Source organism: Canis lupus, chromosome 17, assembly GCF_011100685.1.
Source record: "Canis lupus familiaris isolate Mischka breed German Shepherd chromosome 17, alternate assembly UU_Cfam_GSD_1.0, whole genome shotgun sequence".
NCBI lineage: Eukaryota > Metazoa > Chordata > Mammalia > Carnivora > Canidae > Canis > Canis lupus.
The window spans coordinates 59527484-59549420 of record NC_049238.1 but is presented as its reverse complement, the minus strand read 5'-3'; the positions used below and the strand labels follow the sequence as shown (position 1 = coordinate 59549420).

Genomic DNA, 21937 nt, shown 5'->3' with positions numbered 1-21937 from the left:
AAGGAGAAAGAACACACACAGCAATTTAGTCTTCCCCCGAAACAGACTCCATGGCTCCAGAGACCATGCAATCACATGTCCCAACCAGGACTTTTTATTAAATCTCGATTCTTCTTTCTTTTTTAATTTTTAAAGTTTAAAAATATTTTTTATTGAAGTTCGATATGCCAATATATAGTATAACACCCAGTGCTCATCCCGTCAAGTGCCCCCCTCAGTGCCTGTCACCCAGTCACCCCATCCCTCCGCCCACTTCTCCTTCCCCTTCCACTACCCTTTGTTCATTTCCCAGAGTCTGTCATGTTTTGTCACCCTCTCTAATTTTTCCCAGTCATCTTCTCTCTAAATCCCGACTCTTCTTAATGGTCTGAACATGGAAGCTCCCTTGAAGCTTGACGGAAAAAAAAAAAAAAAAAAGACTGCCTTTTGTGTTCAAAGTGTAGAGGAGACAGACGCTGAGCACTCCTGCCTACTGACTTAGGGCAAAGGGAGTGCTTTGGAGTGACAAGCGGAAGGGAGGGTATCCCATAAAGATGAGACAGAACCATGCTTTTCAAAGTTCATTAATGAACATAGCACTTCCATATTTGGCCACATCCATGGACCTTTAGCATCGATTAGGTAATATTTTCCATACTTTGATTTACATCTTTTATGCAGTAAATTTATTTTAAAAATTAATTGTATATCAGCATCACAATTCTAACACCAGTAGGCATTGGCACAAACAGGATGTAACTATAAAATTACATAAAAGGAAAAAATCTTGTAGTTATGGTTAAGAACAGAGGTAATCAGCAGAGCTCAGGAGCCTCCACAAGCTTTCCCTTGAGGCAGCCTTACAGTAACCTAGAGCAATGCTGGGGCTGGAATGATCAACACAAGAAAACCCCGGTCATGCCCGGTTTTACCACTGCCCTGCAGTAGCCAGGGCATGGAATGGTTCTTCTTTGCCAGCCAAGGGAAAACATGACATGCTGGCTTCTTTAGCAGCCAAGGGAAAAGCAGAGAGCCCTCCCCTCAAATAAAGCTCAGGGAAAAACCAAGAGATCAGTACAGACACAGGAGCTGCTGGTGCTAGGGATGTACCAGATGGACTAAAATGAATCTAATGGTGAAGACGAAGTCAGGACTTTGAAATAAAATCATCTTATGTGCAACTGACAAACCAGATGAAAGAGCCAGATGTGCATTTTCAAATGCGGAGGCCACTGGACACATATGGCAGTTGAGTGCTTGCATTGTGGCTAGTGCTGAGAAAGCGAAGTTTCAAATTTGTTTTTTGTACTTCCTAGTTCAGTTTAAATAGCTACACGTGGCCAGTGGCTAGAGCAGAGATAACACAGGTTAGAGAATAATCATCATACCATAAAATCATCTGCCTTATTTCTCTGTGGCAGTAAGCAAAGTAATGACACTTCACATCTAATAATAATTCTTTCTAAAGATGCCTTTGAGAGAGAGAGAGGACACACACAAGCAAGCATGCGTGAAGGGAAGTGCCAAGGGAGAAGGAGGTAGAGTCTTAAGCAGACTCTGCTGAGTGCAGAGCCCAACAGATCAAGACCTGAGGCAAAACCAAGAGTCTGATGCTTAATGGACTGCACCACCCAGGAGCCCCCAGTAACAATTCTCGAGGGCTTTTTTCAGCTGCCTAGGTACAGCTGAACGTCAGTTCAACCCTAGGGACCATATGTCCCCAGCTGTCTCTGCTTCCTCATCAGAGCCATACACCTTCCCGAGTCAAGGGAGCCTCAGCCAGTCCTGCTCTCTCACAGATGGGGTCTCAGTCCCTTGGCTGGTCATTCGGCCAGCCACCAGGTGGTGGCTTCATGCCTTTCCTCCCGGGTTTGACTGATGTTGCTGAAGCTCTGTGTTGGTCCACTGTTGTACGGTGCAGAAGTTTCCTTGTTTTTGAAAGTTCCTGGGACAAGAGCATGACTCCAGGCTCTTGCTGGCAGGAGGCCATACAGAGCCATGCAATCTCTGTGTGGATTAGGTGATTGATGCAAGGAATCAGAGAGTCATGTCAGCCATTGAGGGTCTCTGGTAGAATTTTTGTCCCTTCCCCAGGTCACTGCGTTTGATTTCCAAGAGCAGCATTTTTACTCAATTTTGCAAAGCTAATTTCTCTATAGCACAGCCAAGACCGCAGAACAAAAATGGAAGCCACAGAAACAATGGTCGTGATGGACAAGTAAAGACACAATTCTGAGGTAGGACTTAAATAGTGATGGGGAGGTCTTGGCCTTCGATGGGAACCAAAGGTTGCCAGCAAAGCTCTGGCACTTTAGGAGCTTTGACTCTGGATGCCAATACCCTTCACTCCCCAAGTCTGTCCCAGAATGAAAGAGTATCCTAGAGCAAAGCAAACAACAGGTCTCTCAGATCCACCAGAAGCTGAGAGTGGGACACAAAGGACCAGAATGGAGAGTGACAGAGAAAATTACAGTGGGCATGTGAACCATACCCTCTAATTGGGAACTGGCTTTGTTTCAAGACTAGAAAGGATCTGTCTTGGGATGGTCCAATGGCTACATTTTCCTCAGAAGCATCTCCACCTCCGAGCTATGATGTATATACAGAGATGAATATGAAAATTATATGTCAATCTTAGTAGTAAAGAGATTTTGAATGAGTTATCTCTCATTGTTGACTTACAGAAATTGGAACAGTTATAAGAATGTCATTAAACAAAGACAAAGCCAGGATTTATAAGAGAGATGGGAAAGAGAGCAGAAAGGAAAAAAACAAACAAACAAACAAACACAGAAGGTTCGAGAATGGGGAGTTGTTGTTTTTTTTTTTTTTCCTTTCCTTGGCAGACAGATGAGCTGAAAGCCAGCAAATAGCTAGTCTGGACAGTTCATTCTGGTGAAGCTGACCAACCCGTCAGATCAACTTTTCGGCTATTTGTTTTTTGCTTTTTATTTTTATTTTTAAGATTTTATTTATTTATTCATGGGAGACACAGAGATAGATAAAGAGAGGCAGAGACACAGTTAGAGGGAGAAGCAGGCTCAATGCAGGGAGCCCAAAGTGGGACTGTAGGATCATGCCCTGGACGAAGGCGGCACTAAACCGCTGAGCCACCTGGGCTGCCCTGTTTTTTGTTTTTTAAAGGGAATTTTTCCCTCCCCCATATTATTGAGAACTGGGACAAAGTATAACTGTTTGAATTTTATTTTTTTTAAGATTTTATTTATTTTTTCATGAGAGACACAGAGGTAGAAAGAGATATAGACATACAGACAGACAGAGACTTAGGGAGAGGGAGAAGCAGGCTCCATGGAAGGAGCCCAATGTGGGACTCCATCCTGGGACTCCAAGATCACCCACCCTCCCCCCACCCGGCCGACACCCCCCCCTCCCCGAGCTAAAGCAGACCTCAACTGCTGAGCCACCCAAGCCATTTGTGAATGCTCCAAAAGTTTTTGAAAGTTTAGTCGTGGAATGAGTATGGTGACTCCCCTCTCCCCAACTTCCTTTGTGAAAGAAAGATTCTTTCATATCTTTAAGATTTTATTTACTTATGGAGGGGGGGTGGAGGGCAAAGGGAGAAGCGGACTCCTTGCTTAGGAGGGAGCCCAATGTGGTGCTTTATGCCAGGACCCTGAGATCATGATCTGAGCCAAAGTCAGAGGCTTAACCGACTGAACCACCTAGGCACCCCCAAACTTTTTATTTTTTTTATTTTTTAAAAAATATTTATTTATGATAGGCAGTGAGAGAGAGAGAGAGAGAGAGAGAGAGAGAGAGGCAGACACAGGAAGAGGGAGAAGCAGGCTCCATGCCGGGAGCCCGACGCGGGACTCAATTCTGGGACTCCAGGATCACACCCTGGGCCAAAGGCAGGTGCCAAACCACCGAGCCGCCCAGGGATCCCCACACCCAAACTTTATTTTTCCCCCAAACTTTTTTAAACCAAGATGTATTAAATATAAACCTGTACCATTACAAAACCATTACCAATGTAAGCCAACCTGAATAACTACTGATGTAGTACCAATTGAAGTATAGAACATTAACAGGCCACAGAAATCTTTCTCATGTCTTTTCCCATCTCAGGTCTCACAGAGTAATCTCCATACCACACCCCTCCTTATAACCCCTACCTATAACAATAGATGTTAATTCTTCTTGCCCTTTACATTCACATAAATTGAATCATTTTTGTTGGGAGAGAAGCACTGGTCTGACTTGTACTCAACATCACGTCTGTGATTTTTATCCATGTTTTCTCTGTACTTCTTGTTTCCATATTCCTTGTGTGAATTGTATCTCAATATATGTATTCTGCTCTTGGACATTTGAGTTGGTTCCAATTTATGATATTTTGGATTGATATGAATATTCTTTGATAGGTCTCTCAGTGGCCATATATATTTCTCTAGGACAGCCCATTTCAATGAAGTATAATGCCAGTCACATATAATTCTCAATTTTCTAGCACATTTTAAAAAGTAAAATGAAAGAGATAAATCTATCTTACTATTATTGTAATAGACCTACTACACCAAAAATACTGTCATTGCAACATGTGATACTAACAACATTTCACGTGTTCAGTAGCTTCAAGTAGCTTGTGTCTATCATACTGGACAGCACAGGACTGAGGTATGTAGTTAAAAGTAGTATTTCTGGGCTACAATATATGACCATGAATATGTGACCCTTAGTTGGCACGACCAAATTTTTTTCCAAAATTTTTAGAATTTACTCTTTCCAGAATTAAGGGTCTCCAATGCTCCTCATCCTGTCAGCATTTGTGATTGTCAGTCTTTTTAAAAGTCAGGTTTATTGAGATGTATTTTACATGCAATAAAATTCATGAACATTAGATTATGCTACTTTCTCTTCAATGATATCTTCACAAAACTGGATTTTGGTGGTTGCTGTGATAAAAGCAAGCACCACGCAAAAAAAAAAAAAAAAAAAAAATCAATGTGTGACAAGGAATGAAGGTGGCAGTTTGAGGTCTGAGAAGCTGTGCAGTGCATAACACCAAGGATATGATTTTGAAATTTTTCTTTAAGGAAATATCCCCTTTAGGGGCACCTGGCAGACTCAGTTGATAGAACATGGGCCTCTTGATCTCAGGGTCGTGACTTCAAGCCCCACTTTGGGGGTGGAGTCTATATGAAAAAATAATTAAAATAAATAATATTAAATTAAAATAAAGGAAATATCACATTTAAAGCATACACAATAACATTTTTCTAGACATTCTTAGTTTTATTTTAAATTTACGTAAGTATAAATTTACATAAGTGATTATGATTACCCTGACTAGTTAGATGTTTAGAGGCCTAATCTGTTTTTTTCTCTGCAGAGGAAGAAAAAGTATACTGATTTCTTTCTTTCTTAAGATTTTATTTATTTATTTATTAATGAGAGACACACAGAGAGAGGCAGAGACACAAGCAGGCTCCATGCAGGGAGCCCCATGTGGAACTCAATGTGGGACTCGATCCCGGGTCTTCAGGATCAGGCTCTGGGCTGAAGGCAGACACTCAACCACTGAGCCACCCAGGGATTCCCCTACTGATTTGTTTCTAAGAAAATATGTATAAAAGGGAAGAATTCCATCAGACTAGTGGGCATTCCCAAGTGTGGTAAGTAACAGCATTTAATGTGGAAACAAAGGCCAATAGAATCTATGAACAAGGGTTAACAGTGAAGGACACAGAAGAAAATGATTAAGCAAAATGACCTCCTTGAAGGATCCCCATTGCTGATAATCTGAGTAATTCTGTGATACCCTTTTGAGTCTCACAGGGCAGTCTCTTCCAGGTGATAGATCTGTGCCTGAAGTCATTGCTTTCATCCATTTTTATCAAGCCAAACTTACAATTATAGAAAGTGGTAATGAATATTAATTTGTCAGAAAAGCACATGCTGTTGATTTAATTTCTTGTCTGTTATGATACAAATGTCTTTCCTTACTTTGTGCTCTGATTTAAAATACAATCCTTAATGGACATTAACATTTTTTCAACTATTTAGAAACCTAAGTATTCCAATCAAAGAAGGTTGCCCCTTGCAAGTTAAAAAAAATTGTTTTCTTCCTGTGCTAAGATCTCTTTTAGATATAGCAGTTTATTAAAGCCAAGAGTTCCTACAGGGACATCACTGTGGATGAAGATCATCCTTATCATTGGCATTCCACTCTTGCAAGTATTGACAAGTATTAGGTTCATACCAAATTTTGGAAGGACAAGATGTGAACAACTTGTTGTAATCTCAAATGCCAGAAAATACCGACCAGAATCCTCAGCACAACAGACAATCAAAAAGACTCAGGCTACATGAGTTGTCATCTACCTAACAGGGAATAGATCTCTGTCAACTACCACTCAACAAAGATTAGCCTCAGGAATTGATTTTGTAGAATTAAAACATGGGACGCCTGGGTGGCTTAGCAGTTGAGCATTTGCCTTTGGCTCAGGGTGTCAGATGGAGTCCCACATCTGGCTTCCTGCTTGGAGCCTGCTTCTCCTTCTGCCTATGTCTCTGCCTCTCTCTCTCTCTCTCTCTCTCTGTGTGTCTCATGAATAAGTAAATAAAATCTTTAAAAAAATCATGCACTGATGCCTGCTAATAGAGGGAAATAATGATGCAAAAATAAGAAAGAAAAAAAAAAACTTTTCCAATCACCCGACTAAGTGTATGAAAGGCAAGAAGCTCACTTGCCGTTCATGAGATTCAACAGAAGAACTGAGCCAATAGCAACACGGTCCAGGTGTGTAAGAGGAGCCAGTCAAGGGTAGGATTCTACTGAACATATTCTAGGATATGTTCATAATAACATAAACATATTCTAGGATATGTTTCAGATGGGCTCATTTTTATGGACACAGCAAGACAAAACTGTCAAGGAAAAATACAGAGACAGTTATGTGCATGCCAACTCACCACTGCATAGCAAGGAGAACAGGCATTAGAGTCTTGTCATCAAATAAAAGCAAAACCAAGATTTCCTTTTTTAAAAGTTTTATTTATTTAAGTGATCTCTACAGCCAACATGGGGCTCAAACTCACCATCTCAAGATCAGGAGTCACATACTCTTCCAACTGAGCCAGCCAGGCACCTCCAAGACCCTGAGATCAAGAGTCACATGCTCCTCCAACTAAGCCAGCCAGGTGCCCCCAAGATTCCTTTTTAAAAAGAAGAAAAGCCATCTGGAGTCAGATTTTTCTCCCCTTGGATAAGCTACTTGGGAGGAAGCAAAGCAATCACCCTGAGCCCTCTGCCCTAGATTCAGCTGACTACAGAAAACAATGACAGTAATTCGAGGACTTTGTATTCAATGACTGCATCCTGAAAGTTTAGCTGTCCAACATATGCAATAGAATGCCTCTGTAATGTTCACAATGTCCCTCCGTTGTACCTGCTCTTTAGTTAAGTCAGGAGGGTACCACTTCCCTTATCAGAATATCATAGATAGAGGTTCAGAAAGATTGTTGTCTTCGCAAGTAAATGAAGAAAGGGACATTGATAGGCTGGGAAAGAAATTGGAATATAATTTGATACTGCTTCTATGGAAGGCAAGTTTGCAGGATTTCCTAAAATTGGAAGCATATGAATACTATAATATAGTAGTTGCACTTCCAGTTTTGTACACTATAGAAACACCTGCACAGGTAGCCAAAGATAGGTGTACAAAAATGATGGTGCTTACATTTCATAATCACAAAAGCATAAAACCAACTTAATTGCAAAAGCAATATGAAAGAGGTAAAATAAATATTACATATACTATGGGAGAAATGCTTCTGTCCAAAAAATGCAGAGGATAATTATGATGAGGATTCCACTGATTACAATATTATTGATAGAGCAATTACCAAATCCAGGCACTTCCTGGGGACAGGTTACCATTGTTGACCTCATGCTACACATGAAGAAACTGAAGCACATCAACACCAAATGTTGGCGAAGATGTGGAGCAACAGAACCCTCATTCATTGCTGGAGGGAATTAAAAATGGTACAGCCACTTTGGAAGACAGTTTGGCAATTCCTAACAAAACTAAAAATATTCTTAATATGTGAGCCAGTAATCAGGTTCCCTGCTTTTAGCCAGAGGAGTTGCAAAGTTACATCCACACAGGAACCTGCCCAAGGATGCCAAGAGCAGCTTCACTCACAATTGCCAAAACTTAGAAGCAATCAAGATGTCGTTTAATAGGTGAAGGGATAAATGAACTGTGACACATACAGACAATGAATTATTACTCAGGAGTAAAAAGAAATGAGTAGCCAACCCATGAAAAGACATTGAGGAATCTTAAATGTGTATCACTAAGTGAAAGAAGGATATTTGAAAAGGCTACATACTGTAGGATTCCAACTATATAACATTCTGGAAAGGCAACACTGTGGAAGCTAAAAGGATCAGTGGTTGCCAGAAAGGGGGCACAGAGGATTTTTAGGGTAGTGAAACTACTTTGTGTGATACCATAATGCTTTCATTTTACATTTGTCCAAACCCACAGAATGTACAACATCAAGAGTGAACCCCAATAAACTATGGCCTTTGCGTGATTATGATGTATTAATGTAGGTTCACTAGTTGTAGCAAATACATCACTTCCTTGGGGCGTGTTGACAATGAGGGAGTCTATACATGGGGTGGGTGGTAGGAAGTATATGGGAAATCTCTGTACCTTCCCCTCAATTTGCTGTGAACCCAAAACTTCTCTAAAAAACAATAAAGTCTTGGGAGGCCTAGGCGGCTCAGCAGTTGAGCATAGGCCTTTGGCTCAGGGCGTGATCCCATCCCAGAGTCACCGAAAGGAGTCTCATATGGGGCTCCCCACAGGGACCCTGCTTCTCCCTCTGCCTGTCTCTGCCTCTGTGTGTGTGTGTGTCTCTCATGAATGGATAAATAAAAATCTTTAATAAAAAACAAAGTCTTAATTTAAAAAAATGTAAGTACCCTTAAGAACAATCTTCCCAAAGTCAGCAGTTTAGAAAAATGTTTGCAAACAATTTTAGATTTTATTTTTTAAAAATTAAAGTGTAACTTATTCATCCACTCTTTCAGGGCAGAATAGAAAAAATTTTACCCACTGGAATCTGGGTTCTTATATCTGTTTGAGGAGTTCGGTTTAGAGCTATAAAACTGACAGCCCAGCAGGTACTGTAAGGGAATCAGGTTGGGGAGGTGGGTGCTTTTAAGAGTGAGCTTCTGTGAGTTGGCTGGGACCCAGCTTCCGGTACTGTAGTTTTTATGTGACGCAGAGTGCAGGTGCAGCACTGAATTAAAAGTCTGACAAGGCACTCACTCCGTCCCTGGGTGGGCTCGAACCACCAACCTTTCGGTTAACAGCCGAACGCGCTAACCGATTGCGCCACAGAGACACAGGGCGCTCTGCACCCCGGGCCTTCTTAGGTAGTGAGTACCTACTAACCTCGGGGACGTGCCCACCACCAGGCAGTGTAAGTTCCAAAGCCTCGGTAAACCGGGGGCTAGGAGTTGGAGCCCACGCAGCGTGTTCGTCACCTGAGAGGTGGCTTCCTTCTTCGTGTCCTGTGCCAGGCAGGGAAGCTCTACGAGGGCAGTGATCGCTCTTGCGTCCCCATGCGGGGAGCAGGTTCCACCTTCACCAAGACGCTCCACTGGGGCTCGTTGAATGAATTCCATTGTCCTCTTTAGCTCTTAGGCCCGTGACGAACCGAAGAGCCCCGTGAATGGGAATAATGAAAAGCTTTTCAAAGCTGAAATTTCTTTTTCAAACTTCTCAAACTTGTCACCGTTCATTGTGCAGCGTCTCCAGCGCCGGCAGCAGGAAAGGCCGCCGCGCGCCAGCCGCACGTGGGGCTCCGCACGAGCAGCTTCCCCGCAGGCGAGCTCAGCGCCGGGGGGAGGGGAGCAGAGGTGGGGGGCGGGGGTCGCCTAAACGTCCCGAGACAGGAGCGTGGCGAACGGAGGCCGAGAAACTGAGGAGGCTCGTCCGGGGTCAACCAGACCTCCTAGACGGCCTTGCGCAAGCGGTAAGGGCGGGATCCTGGAGAGAGGACAATGGCTGTTTTAACGTAGCTGAATGAGGAGGAAGGAAGGAAAAAGAGACCCCGAAAGAACAAAACCTGCGTAGACCTGGAGCTCTCTTAAAAACAAAACAAAACGAGGGCAGCGGTTTAGCGCCGCCTGCAGCCCGGGGTGTGATCCTGGGGACCCAGAATCGAGTCCCACATTGGGCTCCCTGCGTGGAGCCTGCTTTTCCCTCGGCCTCTCTCTCTGTGAGTAAACAAGTTAAAAACAAAACCCAGCAAAATATAGAAGCTTTTAGTTACTTTTGCTTGCTTTAAGATATTTATTCATTAGAGACACAGAGGCAGAAGCAGGCTCCGTGCAGGGAGCCCCTTGCGGGACTCGATCCCAGACCGCAGAATCATGCCCCAGCTAAAGGCAGATGCTCAAACGCTGAGCCACCCAGGCGTCCCCGAAGGCTTTTAGATAGAACTTCAAAACACAGCTGCAGGCCGCCCGGCCCTGGGTCTCTGTGGTCTCTGGGTCTCTGGGTCTCTGTGGTCTCTGGGTCTCTGGGTCTCTGTGGGTACTCTGCCTCGTACTTCTTAGCAAGCTCGGTTCCAATCCCCCTCAAAGCAATATGTCAGGTTGTGGCGAGGGATAAAAACCTGCGTGAGGGGCGCCCCTCGCCAGAGGCTCAAGAGCACGGTTTCCCGGTTTCCTGTGACTCCCGGGGTGCTGCTCCAGACAAGGGGAAACCCCACGGTGCACCCTTGAGTCACAGGCATCTTGAAATGCTGCACTGCCCCAGGCCTGGAAGGAGGTGAGGGACGTGCCATCCGGCGTTGATATCTTCCTAAAAATGAATGGTGAGGCTACAGTCATTTTTCTCGTCGAGATATTTCAAACAGCGGGACCTTCTTAGACCAAAAAAGAAATGAGATGAAATGGGAGTTCGCACTCCAACTGAATACTTTAAATAAAATCTGATAAATAAAATAAAATCTTAATTTGATGACATTTCCCTCCACCCCAATTTTTTTTTTTGAACAGTAAACGATTGAACATAGAGTACACAAATCTTAAGTCCACAGTCCAGTGAATTTTGCTAAAAGTAACTGGTATCCAGATAAAATTAGGGAAAATTTATATTAGTCCAGAAATTTAGAACGCCTTTCCAGTTGTTAAAAAATCTGAAAGATGCAATGGAATTGGGCCACTTGCGTGAAGGGGTTTTAAAATGAGCCAGGAAGCCATTAAGGAGATGGGCTTTAAGCACCTCTCCACTGGGTAGAACCAGGAACTTTTTTTTTTTTTTTTATTCATGAGAGACACACAGAGAGAGAGAGAGACACAGAGAGAGAGAGAAAGGCAGAGACACAGGCAGAGGGAGAAGCAGGCTCCTCACAAGGAACCGGATGTGGGACTGGATCCTGACTAAGCCAAAGGCAGGCGCTCAGCCGCTGAGCCACTCAGGCCTCCGGAACCAGGAAATTTTCAATTGCCTCAAACCCCAAATATTATGAGAACTGATTCCAAAAACCTGTAAATTGCCATAGGAAGAGACTTTGCTTAGTGATAGTCTTAGCAATCAATTATTAGTCAAAATTAGCTTTCTGCCATCAACACCAATCAAAAGTTCTTATTATAGGACATTTGGGGATTAATGCACCATATCCTGGATCCCAAGGTCTTGAGTTCAAGCCCTGTATTGGACTCTGAACTCGTTGCAGAGTAGAGCCTAAAAAATTCTCACTAAGCAACTAAAATATTTAAATAACTATTAGCGTTGCTAATCAAATATGTGTATGCCAAAAGGCAATTATTTGATCCCAAATAAATACTCTTGCTTAATTATTGCTTCCTGACGATTTTAGGTTGACATGCTTGCTCTCAGAAGCAGGACCTGGGGTGATTTCAGCATGGCAGGGCCAGTGTCTTCCGGAATCCGGTGTAGTAATAATCACAAGAGACTTGTGCTCACTGCCTGTATATGGAAAGCCTTCTATTTGCACTGAGCCCTCTTAGATACGGACTTCCCTCCTTTGGTTGAGGTCGTTGCCTTTCTTCCTTCCTTTCTTTCTTTCTTTTTGAATTTTCATGGGATTTACTTCTCATTCATTTTAAACATTTATTTATTTTTAGTTTAAATTTAATCAATTAACATATAATGTATTGTTAGTTTCAGAAGTAGAAGTCAGTGATTTGTCAATCTTATAAAATACCTAGTGCTGGGATGCCTGGGTGGCTCAGTGGTTGAGCGTCTGCCTTTGGCTCTGGTCATGGTCCTGGGGTCCTGGAATCGAGGCCCTCATCTGGCTCCCTGCAGGAACTCTGCTTCTCCCTCTGCCTATGTCTCTCTCTTTCTGTGTCTCCCATAAATAAATAAACAAACAAACAAAACACAATCTTTTAAAAAATATCCAGTGTTCATTACAACACATGCCCTCCTTAATGTCCATCTTCCAGGTCCCCTTTCCTGCCACCACCTCCTCTCAAGCAACCCTGTTTGTTTCCTATGGTTTAGAGTCTCTTATGGCTTGTCTCCCTTGCTAGTTTTGTCTTTTTTTATTTTTCCCTCTCTTCCTCTATGACCCTGTTTTGTTTAAATTCCACATGTGAGTGAGATCATATAATTGTTTTTCTCTGATTAACTTATTTTGCTCAGCATAATACCCCCTAGTTCCATCCACATCATTGCAAATGGCAAGATTTCTTTTTTTTTGATGGTTAATATTCCATTGCATGTGTATACCACGTCTTCTTTATCCATTCATCTGTCGATGGACATCTGGACTCTTTTCATAGTTTGGCTACTGTGGAAATTGCTGCTATAAATGTTGGGGTGCAGGTGCTCCTTTGGATCACTACATTTGTATAATTGGGGTAAATCCCTAGTAGTGCTAGGTCGTAGGATAGCTCTATTTTCAACTTTTTGAGAAACCTCCATACTGTTCCTCACTATCTACTTGAGAGTGGCTGCTCCAGCTTGCATTCCCACCAACAGTGTATGAGGGTTCCCATTTCTCTGCATCCTTACCAACATCTGTCATTTCCTGACTTGTTAATTTTAGCCATTCTGACTGGTGTGAGATGGAATCTCAATGTGGTTTTCATTTGTATTTCCCTGATGACAAATGATGTGGAGCATTTTTTCATCTGTCTTTTTGCCATTTGCATATCTTCTTTAGACAAATGTCTGTCCATGGCTTCTGCCCATTTCTTGAATGGATTATTTGTTGGGTGTTGAGTTTGATAAATTCTTTAGAGATTTTGGATACTAGCCCTTTATCTGATAGGTCATTTGCAAATATCTTCTCCCATTCTGGCAGTTGTCTTGGTTTTGTCGACTGTTTCCGTTGCTGTGCAAAAGCTTTTTATCTTGATGAAGTCTCAATATTCATTTTTGTCCTTGTTTCCCTTTCCTTTGAAGATGTATCTAGAAAGAAGTTGCTGTGGCTGAGGTCACAGGGGTTGCTGCCTGTGTTCTCCTCTAGGATTTTGATGGATTCCTGTCTCACATTTAGGTCTTTTATCCATTTTGAGTCTATTTTTGTGTATGGTGTGAAGAAATGATCCAGTTTCATTCTTCTGTATGTGGCTATCCAATTTTTCCAACACTATTTGTTGAAAAGACTTTTTTTCTGTTGGATATTCTTTCCTGCTTTGTCAGAGACTAGTTGACCATAGAGTTGAAGGTCCATTTCTGGGTTCTCTATTCTGTTCCATTGATTTAGATGTCTGTTTTTGTTCTGGTATCATACTGTCTTGATGATTTTGTAATAGCTTTGTAATAAAGCTTGAAGTCCATAATTGTGATGCCACCAGCTTTGGTTTTCTTTTTCAACATTCTATTGGCTATTTGGGGTCTTTTCTGGTTCCATACAAATTTTAGGATTGTTTGTTTCAGCTCGGTGAAAAAAAGTTGATGGTATTTGGATACGGATTTCCTTGAATGTATAGATTGCTATAGGTAGCATAGACATTTTAACAACATTTATTCTTTCAATCCATGAGTATGGAATGTTGTTTTTCCATTTCTTTGTGTCTTCCTCAATTTCTTTCATGAGTGTTCTATAGTTTTCTGAGTATGGATCCTTTGCCTCTTTGGTTAGGTTTATTCCTTGATATCTTATGGGTTTTGGTGACCTTGTAAATGGGATCGACTCCTTAATATTTCTTTCTTCTGTCTCATTGTTAGTGTATAGAAATGCAACTGATTTCTGTGCATTGATTTTATATCCTGCCACTTTGCTGAGTTCCTGTATGAGCAGCAATTTTGGGGTGGAGTCTTTTGGGTTTTCCATAGAGTATCAAGTCATCTGCAAAGAGTGAGAGTTTGACTACTTCTTTGCCAATCTGGATGCCTTTTATTTCTTTTTGTTGTGTGATTGCTAAGACTAGGACTTCTAGTACTATGTTGAAAACAGTGGTGAGAGTGGACATCCCTGTTGTGTTCCTGACCTTAGAGGGAGAGCTCTCAGTTTTTCCCTATTGAGAATAATATTCACTGTGGGCTTTTCATATATGGCTTTTAAGATTTGAGGTATGTTTCCTCTATCCCTACACTGTGAAGAGTTTTAGTAAAGAAAGGATGCTGAACTTTGTAAAATGCTTTTTCTGAATCTATTGAGAGGATCATACAGTTCTTGTCCTTTCCCTTATTAATGTAGTGTATCACATTGATTTGCAGATGTTGAACCACCCTGGAAACCAAGGAATAAATCCCACTTGGTCGAGGTGAATAATCCTTTTAATGTACTGTTGGATCCTATTGACTAGTATCTTGGTGAGAATTTTGGCATCCATGTTCATCAGAGTATTGATCTATCATTCTCCTCTCAGGTTTTTGTCTGGTTTTGGGATCAAGGTAATCCTGCCCTCATAGAAAGGGTTTGGAAGTTTACTTCCATTTCTATTTTTTGAAACAACTTCAGAAGAATAGATATTGATTTTTCTTTATTTTTTGTATGTTTGTTTATTTGTTTTGATTCTTCTTTAAATGCTTGGTAGAATTTCCCTGGGAAGCCATCTGGCCCTGGACTCTTGTTTGTTGAGAGCTTTTTGATGACTGCTTCCGTTTCCTTGATGGTTATGGGTTTGTTCAGGTTTTCTATTTCTTCTTGTCTCAGTTTTGGTTGTTTATATTTCTCTAGGAATGCAACCATTTCTTCCAGATTGTCTAATTTGTTGGTGTATAGTTGTTCATAATATGTTCTTAGAATTGTTTGTATTTCTTCAATGTTATTTGTGATCTCTCCTCTTTCATTCATGATTTCATTTATTTGGGTCCTTTCTCTTTTCTTTTTGATAAGTCTGGCTCGAGGTTTATTAATCTTATTGATTCTTTCAAAGAACCAGTCCTACTTTCATTGGTCTGTTCTACTGTTCTTTTGTTTTCTTTTTATTTTCTTTGTCTTTTTTTTTTATTTATTTATGATAGTCACACAGAGAGAGAGAGAGGCAGAGACACAGGCAGAGGGAGAAGCAGGCTCCATGCACTGGGAGCCCGACGTGGGACTCGATCCCGGGTCTCCAGGATCACGCCCCGGGCCAAAGGCAGGTGCCAAACCGCTGCGCCACCCAGGGATCCCTCTTTTGTTTTCTATTTTAATGATTTCTGCTCTAATCTTTATTATTTCTCTTCTCCTGCTGGGTTTAGGCTTTATTGCTGTTTTTTTCTCCAGCTCCTTTAGGTATAAGGTTAGGTTGTGTATTTGAGACCTTTCTTGTTTGAGAAAGGCTTGTATTGCTATATGCATGCCTCTTAGGACCACCTTTGCTGCATCCCAAAAGTTTTAAACAGTTGCATTTTCATTTGTTTCCAAGAATTTTTAAAAATCTTCTTTAATTTTCTGGTTGACCTATTCATTCTTTAGTAGGATGTTCTTTAGCTTCCACGTCTTTCAATTTCTTCCCAAATTTCCTCTTGTGATTGAGTTCAAGTTTCAAAGCATTGTGGTCTGAAAATATGCAGGGAATGATCCCAGTCTTTTGGTACCAGTTGAGACCTGATTTGTGACCCTGTGTGTGATCTATTCTGGAGAGTGTTCCATGTGCACTCAAGAAGGATGTGTGTTCTGTTGCTGTGGGATGGAGTGCTCTGAATATATCTATGAAGTTCATCTGGTCTAGTGTGTCATTCAAAGCCCTTGTTTCCTTGTTGATCTTCTGCTTAGATAATCTGTCCACTGTGTGAGTAGGGTATTTTTTTTTTATGTGTGAGTAGGGTATTAAAGTCCCCTACTATTTTTGTATTATTATCAATGTGTTTCTTTAATTTTGTTATTAATTTTTTTTTGTTATTAATTTTTTATATAATTGGCTGCTCCCAAGTTAGGGGCATAAATATTTATAATTGTTAGATCTTCTTATTGAGTAGACTCTTTAATTATGATATAGTGTCCCTCTTCATCCCTAGCCCTTACTACAGTCTTTTTTTTTTTCTTTTCTATTTTATTTATTTACGCATGAGAGACACACAGAGAGTCAGAGACACAGGCAAAGGGAGAAGCAGGCTCCATGCAAGGAGCCCAACATGGGACTCAATCCCGGGTCTCCAGGATCACACCCTGGGCTGAAGGCGGTGCTAAACCGCTGAGCCACCTGGGCTGCTCCCTTACTACAGTCTTTGATTTAAAATCTAATTTTCCTGATATAAGGATTGCTATCCCCACTTTCTATTGATGTCCATTAGCATGATAAATGGTTTTCTACCCTCTCACTTTCAATATGGTTGTGTTTTCAGGTCTAAAGTGAGTCATTTGCAGATAGCATATGGATGCATCTTGCTTTTTTATCCAATCTGATACCCTATGTCTTTTGATTGGGGCCTTTTTAAAAGATTTTATTTATTTATTCATGAGAGAGAGAGAGAGGTAGAGACACAGGCAGAGGGAGAAGCAGGCTCCATGCAGGGAGCCCAATGAGGGACTCGATCCCGGGACTCCAGGGTTCGTGCCCTGGGCCGAAAGCAGGCGCTAAACTGCTGAGCCACCCAGGGATCTCTTGATTGGGGCCTTTAACCCATTTACATTCTGAATAACTACTGAAAGATATGAATTTAGTGCCATTGTATTACGTGTAAAGTCACTGTTTCTGTATATTGTCTCTGATCCTTTCTGGTCCATGTTACTTTTGGGCTCTCTTTTCACATAAAGGACCCCCTATAATATTTCTTGCTGGGCTGGTGTAGTGATCACAAATTCTTTAGTTTCAGTTTGTCCTGGAAGCTTTTTATCTCTCCTATTTGAATGACAGCCTTGCTGGATAAAATATTCTTGGCTGCATATTTTTCTCATTTAGCACCCTAAATATATCATGCCAGTCCTTTCTGGCCTGCCAGGTCTCTGTGGATAGGTCTGCTGCCAGTCTATGTTTCTACCCTTGTAGGTTATGAGCCTCTTGTCCTGAGCTGCTTTCAGGATTTTCTGCTTGTCTCTGACAGCAGGATTACAACAGAAGCCAAATCTCTGAGATTTGCAAGCTTCACTGTTATATGTTGAGGTGTTGACCTTGTTTTATTGATTTTGAGGAGTGTTCTCTGTGCCTCCTGGACTTGAATGCCTGTTTCCTTCCCCAGATTAGGAAAGTTCTCTGCTATAATTTGCTCCAGTATACCTTCTGCCATCCCCCTTTCCTGTTCTGGGATCCCAATTATTCCACTATAGTTTTGCTTTATGGTATCACTTATCTCTTGAATTCTCTGCTGGTGATCTGCTTATTATTTATCTCTTTTTCTCAGCTTCTTTATTCTGCATCATTTTATCTTCTATATCACTAATTTTTTCTTCTGCCCCATTTATCCTCGCAGTGAGAGCCTCCATTTTTGATTGCATGTCATTAATAGCCTTTTTTATTTCAACTTGATTAGATTTTAGTTCTTTTATTTCCTCCCAGAAGGGATTGGCTAGTGTCTTCTATGCTTTTATCAAGCCCAGCTAATATTGTTGTTTTTCTTTTTTAAGATTTGATTGATTGATTGATTGATCTGGTGGGGGAGAGAGTGAGAGTTGAGAAAGAGCCCAAGAGTAGGAGAGAGAAGCAGACTCCTATGGGTGGTAGGGGCAGGGAGGGGCTCGATTCCAGGATGCTGGGATTATGGCCTGAGCCAAAGGCAGACTCTTAACTGATTGAGGCACCCAGATGCACCCAGGCCCAGCTAGTATCTTTATAATTGTTGTTCTGAACTCTAGTTCTGACCCCTTACTTATATCCATTCTGATTAGGTCCCTGAAAGTCAGTATTGACTCTTGTTCTCTTTTTTGAGGTTAGTTTTTCTGTCTTGTCATTCTTGCAGAAAGTGGTTGGTTTTTTATTTGTAGAGTTGCAGCCATTCTATTCTTAGATCTCCGGTTGAGTTCTCTGGTGTTCAGAATTATGTAATAGCTATCTAGCTCAATTCCTAGGACCAGACAAAATATAAGTTTCCTACTTCTCTGCCATCTTGGATTCCTCTGAGATCATGGCCTTTCTTAGGGATCAGGTGGGTGACTGCTCAGAGAGGGACGCTCATTATGCCTCTGGAGGAGTCTGTTTGTTTGTTTTTTTTTAAGATTTTATTTATTTATTCATGAGAGACACACAGAGAGGCAGAGACACAGACAGAGGGAGAAGCAGGCTCCCTGCAGGGAGCCCGATGTGGGACTCGATCCCCAGACTCTGGGATCACACCCTGAGCTAAAGGCAGACACTGAACCACTGAGCCACCCAGGTGTCCCTATATTTTCCAAATTTTCTATAGTAAAAAAAATACATTGTTTTTTATAAAAGTTTTTTTTTTCAGATTTTATTTATTCATGAGAGACACAGAGAAAGAGACAGAGACATGGGCAGAGGAAGAAGCAGGCTCCCTGCAGGGAGCCTGATGCAGGACTTGATCCCAGGACCCCAGGATTACAACAGAAGCCAAAGGCAGTGGCTCAACCACTGAGCCACCCAGATGCCCCAAAAAGATAAGTTTTAAAATGAAAAAAAATACAATAAAAGAACTTCCCCCATTTTAAAAAACTACTTGTAAGGCTGGGATTCTGGTGATGGCTTCTTTGATATTTATACCATCTGCCATCTGTCCAGAACTTGTTCTATTTTTCAAATCTTTATTCTGCTTACTCAACTTAGAGCAACCCTCTTCAACAATATGGGAATCCTGTTGCCCCTGCCTGTTCTGTCATTCCCAGTCTAACAAAACAATGTCAAGATGAATCTATAAAAATGAATGAATTTCATACTGTAAAACTAAAACTTAATATTCTTTCATCCGCTAAAAGGACAAAGTTTTCCTGTACTATTGGTCTGCAACCTGAGAGGAGATTTAAAAAGGAAAGCAAAGATTTTGTGTTTTATCAAAATAATTTTCTGTGCTTTTTCAGGGCTTTTATGGGTTATGCTCAACTATGTAGCCTCTTGGTATTTGTCTTTAAAATATTTTATTGTCACTGTGGTCAAATACATAATTATTAAGTATTGATCATAATCTGAATTCATAGCCAAGTGTCTAAAAACCTTTTGATATTTTTTACAAACTTGCATCTGTCTTGGCCATTATCAAGGTTTCTGGACACTCAAAATTTGACTCAGGAAAAAAAAAATTAGACTCAGGAGAAGCAAAGACAAATTTTTGGTTGATCAAGCAGCAAGGACCACTGCCTTAAAATCTAGCAAAACCAAAATCCTCATAGGCAATATTAATTAACTCCTGAAGGAAAATCTAAAACTCCTTTTCAAGGATGGTCAATCTAGGGCATCCCATGAAGAAAAATCATATTGGGCTGACAACAGTTGTAGGTTCAGGCCACAGACTAATTTATTATATGGCCCAAACAAGAAACCTGTCTTTCCACAGTCTGTGAAAAGACACCTGATGGAAATGACTCATCACCTGACCCACTGTGCAGCTGATAAACATAGAAATCTCATGAAACAATATGGCAGAAGATATATTTATAGGGCTGCACAATTGACAGGTACACTGTCTTTTTTTTTTTTAACCAATAACTTGGTATTTTTTTGGTAACACTTTTCATAATAATTTTATTGGGGGAAGCTCCTTTATCTATTTTTCTGTGAAGTAATATGACAGTATGTGTAACATGTGTCCTTCTTGTGGACCTATTTGCATGAAATGAAGAATTCTGCACCACCCTGAGATCATCTTATATTTGGCATTTTAATTTGGAGAACACCCTTCAGATTCTTTGGGGAATTAATCATGAAGTACTGTTGGATTGAGGTATTTGGGCTCTTATTTGTCCTAGTAAGTATGCTAATGCTTGTTGCTATATTACACACAGTAAGACTCCTTTGGTGGTAAAACTCTGTAATATTGAAAAAGTCACTGCTTTCATAGGTTATTTGCTGTATGGACTGAATCTCTTACTTGTTAATTCGTCTATCTTGCCTGAAACTCATATACTAGCCAAAATATCTATTTTTATCTAAGTTCTTCTAACAATGGCCTGTTATTAGGAATAAATTTTAATTCCTGGGTTAACATATTATTTTTTATTGTGACCCTCATTGCTAATGGTGAAGCCTTATTATACCTTCTTGCTCTACCCTGCAAAAAACTCTCTGGCTCTACAAACCTGACTATTGATTTGTGCCAGAACAAACCATACTCATGAGATACCTGAATTAATAGCTTGGCCTCTGTCCCTGAGGGTTGGAAATTATTTTTTCTGGTAAAAACATACAGTACAACTTTCCTTTCTTTGGCTAATAACTTCTTTCCTATAAAAACCTTTCATTTTGTACAATTCCTTGGAGCATCTTGTTTGCTACATGGGATACTGCCCGATTCATGATGGCTTAATAAAGCCAATTAGATCTTCAAATTTTGGGATGCCTGGGTGGCTCAATAGTTGAGTGTCTGCCTTCAGCTCGGAGTGTGATCCCGGGACCCCGGATCCAGTCCCATATCGGGCTCCCTATGGGGAGCCTACTTTCCCCTCTGCCTATGTCTCTGCCTCTCTCTCTCTCTGTCTCTCATGAATGAATAAATAAAATCTTTTTTAAAAAATTCAAATTTAGCAGTTAAATTTTGTTTTTTACTACAGTCAGTCCTCACCCCATCCCCATTGAAGCAATCACTATTCTGATTTATATACCCACAGACTGATTTTGCCTTTTCTGGAAATTCTCATAAACGAATATACTTTCTGTGTATATATTTTTTCACGCAACATAATATTTTTGAAATGCGTCCATTTTGTCATGTGTATCACTAGACCGTTTTGGTATTATCAATGAGTGTTATTCCAATGTGTGAATACAATATAGTTGATGGACAATTGGGCTATTTTTGGTTTTGGATATTGTGAATAAAGCTGCTATGAATTTTTTTTTTTTGCAATCACATGAGGGTTTATGCTATGAATATTCTTGTAGGAATCTTTTTGTGCACTTTTATGTTCATTTTGTTTGAGTATAAACCTAGTGGTAGAATTGCTGGGTTATGGGATATTTGTATATTTTTAAAGAGATTTATTTATTTATTAGAGAGAGAATGTGGTGGGGAAGAGTAGAGGGAGAATGGAGGGAGAATCCCAGGCACACTCCATGCCCAGCACAGAACCAATATGGAGCTCGACATGGGGCTTGATCTCACCACCCTGAGATCACAATGCTGAGATCACCACCTGGAGATCACAACCTGAACCTAAACCGAGTCAGTTGCTTAACTGTGCCACTCAGGCACCTATGGATATTTTTATTTTTGACTTTATTAGGATCTATCAGTTTCCCAGAATGGTTGAACTATTTTACTCTCTCACCAGCAACAAGAGATAAAGTTGCTAACACATTTTTGTCAGCATGAGTGTTCTGTCTCTTAAATTTTACCCATTTTGATAGGTATGTAATGATTTATCATGGTATTTTAATTAATTAATTAATTAATTAATCGTGGTTATTTATTTATTTATTTATGCTCCTTGGCCATAAAGAAATCTTTTGTGAAGA

The 21937-nt window shown here is 40.8% G+C and overlaps 1 non-coding gene across 1 annotated transcript; it reads right to left on the bottom strand.

Annotated features, from left to right (window-relative positions):
* Positions 1–9292: 9292 nt before the first annotated feature.
* TRNAN-GUU lies at positions 9293–9366 on the bottom strand. Its single transcript has one exon. It is a non-coding gene; the product is annotated as a tRNA-Asn (tRNA).
* Between the last annotated feature and the right edge of the window lie 12571 nt (positions 9367–21937).